This window comes from Hippoglossus hippoglossus, chromosome 17, assembly GCF_009819705.1.
Source record: "Hippoglossus hippoglossus isolate fHipHip1 chromosome 17, fHipHip1.pri, whole genome shotgun sequence".
Classification (NCBI taxonomy): Eukaryota; Metazoa; Chordata; class Actinopteri; order Pleuronectiformes; family Pleuronectidae; genus Hippoglossus; species Hippoglossus hippoglossus.
Genome location: NC_047167.1, coordinates 9,366,304 through 9,369,604, shown reverse-complemented (window position 1 = coordinate 9,369,604; position 3,301 = coordinate 9,366,304).

The following is a 3,301-nucleotide window of genomic DNA, read 5'->3' as shown; positions in this document are numbered from 1 at the left end:
GTCATTAGGGCATCAAAGCGATCATTATGTGGGCTGGCCTCCTGCAAGATCAACAACACCACACCGTGACATTATCTAGTGACAAGTTAAAGTGCAGCATCACAATCATGTACAATAAGCAATCGTTATTTGAATGAATGTAAAAATCGAAGTCTTCAAATTGACAAGAAACTATACTTCAGACAAAGACTTAAATTAATGCAATCAAGTAAAAAGTACAATATTTCCCTTGTTTCATTTTGCGCAGTGTACTTATAACAACAGTAAAATACACAAACAAAGTGCGTGTACCTCACAATTGTACTTAGGTACAAAACATTTGTAAATCTATTCGCCGTTCCCGTTTATGTTTATTATTATTACAGATGCATACGTGTTCTGTGTTTTTTGCACTGTGCCGTTTTTTTGGGCTTAATGTTTCTTAGTTAGATTCTCTTTCATTCTCTTCTTATTTATGTGAAACTGTTGGCTGAGGAGGAACCATGTTTCATTTTTGACTTTACGCTTGTGCATGAGAATATGACAATAAAGAAAAATCTTGAAAGAATCATGGGAATCTACAGAATGCACGTAAACACATTTTACGATGGTACTCCAGTGAGTTGTTACTGTGCTTCCATATGTGTTCAGAGATTACAAACATAACATTTAAAAGCAAAGCAGCCAAGGGCGAAATTTCCTTAGTGCCAAGATCCTACATTTCCCATAATCCACCTGGTAAATGCTCAGCACCTTATCAACTCAATGCCCTCAGCTTGTAACATAGACTTTGTGTTATAATTACATCATTTGGTTTATTATAGCAAACCACAGAAGTCACTGTAAAAAGTTTGAGTTTTAAGCATACTCACCATCACTGGTTAGTTAACTTTAATGTTTCAGATCCATGGACTGCATAAAAAGAATAAGGACACATCTCATTCTCCACTTGTTCCCACTATCCAGATGTGAAGCTGAAATACTCCTGATAGGAAAGCTGGCATCTTGCACATTTGGAGCAAGAGTCTGTACAGTAGCGATTGGGGGATGGAGCTGTGAGTTCCAATCACGAGTCAGTCTCAGCTGTCAATCATGTTTTTATAACATCAAAAGGAGGAGATGGGATTTATGTCCTATACTGTAGCCAGCCACCGGGTGGAGATTGAGAGGTTTTGGCTTCACTTTTGGACAGCTGTCATGTCGTCCATCTTTATTTACAGTCGAATCTCAGGTCTATGAAGATCTCTTTTAATAATGTAGCTGATCATTATAAATTACTCATATATTTTGATCTGACAACTTTAGCTGTGAAACATATGCAGTGGAGTAAAAATTACAATTGTGCTTCTGAAATTTATAAAGTGGCATAAAGTAGAAAAACTCAAATGAAGCACAAGTTGAGTTGAGTTGAACTTGTAGTTACTTGGCGGAAGGTACACCCCAGGAAGACGCTCAACAATTTAGTATCCTATACTGATCATTAAGCTGTATAAGAGAGGGTCATTAAAATCAAAAGTATCATGCAGATGCTGTGAAAACGTGTTGACCACCAGAGCTGCAGAGCAAACACGTTACGCTGCCACTCTAAATAAAAGAGTTTACTTTGAGTGGCCAATCCAGGCAGATCGGGAGGGAGGAGCTGTGTTATGAAGGCAAACACTTCTCCAGTGGGACTGGTGCACAACATGTCACATCTCAGTCAGAAGACTTACTGCTGCGTTACATAACCCACAAGGACATGTCTCAGATATTTATCGGTGTGCACGACAACACTAGCTCCACATTCCTAAACCGAGCATTGTCCACTTGAGAGTCGCAGAGGCCTTGTTGAGAAACATTAATGAATGATGTGCTCCTGTTAAAATCCATGAGGAGAACCACTTTGTTTTTTCTGTCCCCAAGGTGACGTCCTCCAGAGACTGACAGAGGACAGGTGCTTCAGACAAGATGTTATGGTGCTGAGTTTCAAATGTAGATCAGTGCAGCCTGTCAACAACATTCACAGCCTGTACTGGATGGGTGTAGTGGTGTGGGAAGAAGTCATGGAGATGATCTGTTAATGTCTGACTTTATCAGAGACATTCACATCAGTGTTATCTTTCTCTTTTCCCTGTTCTATTTCAGTTGAGTAAACACTATATTGATCTGTGGGTATATGATTACCCACAATAGACACACTAAACTACTTGATGGCATGTTTTAACACAAATAAAATTACTATTCAGTGAACATTTTGTGTCTGATACCGTTTCCCAAGAAAGATTAATTACCTTATATATTGAATCACAATTGTCTTTCAAATGATCTGTGATGTGGCACCATCCACTTCACAAACACAGTGAACACGTTGAACGGACAAGCAAAGAACCCTGCAGCAGATGAATGTGAAAGTGTCAACCTCAGCACATACATCATTGTGCACAGTCAAGGTCAAACATCCAAGTGAAGAAAAAAACAATCAGAGTAGTGGGTGATGTGAGGTTTAGCAGAATTTAACCAGATCTAAGGTTTCACAACCCCACACACATTCAAGGGATCCACAGGAGTGGGTGTTTACTGTTTAAGTACTTTGATACTGTAAAAGTATCATATAATTTGTTCCCAGGTAGTTTTACACATTCAGAGGGTGGATGCCAGTTTTGCTGGGAAATAATTTTGGGCAGTTTACTAGCTCATGACATTCTACCTAACGGAATAAGAGCTAATTATACAAATATATAATGGAAGCCACATATTTATAAATAACCTCCAAGAGATGTAAAGTATGCTGAGATTTTTAAATGTGGAGTGTGGGTGTTCAGACAGTTTTCTGCAGCAGCCATGTTGGATGTTCCCTGTTATTACCTCATAAAAGGCCTCCGAGGGGTTAATGCTCAGTCCTAAACCCTAATGTGAGACTTTAAAAAGGAGGCCTGTGAGTGAGGATCCAGAGGAGAGGGAGTGAATCCCTCCATGTTTATCTGGGTCAAAGGGCCAAAACCAGGAAGCTGTAAGTGGAAAAATGTTTTGAGATTAATGGGGATGAGGCTGTCCAGGGATTATGTGAGAGCAGTGATAAGTAACTGAGTGGCACCATTGACTCATATAAACTTTCTCTGGCCTCTGGTGACTACTCTCACATCACCTCACTGTATTCCTCCATTTATCTTCCTCAGGAGCCACGTAGGGACGACCACAACAGGAGAACATGTTGATAATATATGTTTTAGAGTGGCTAAAATATATGAAAACATTTTTGATCTTTTATACGAAGTAATAAACACGTGGCTCTGTAATCATTTTATCAAACAGTGAAAAGATGCTGTGGGAGGATGCGGAGAGG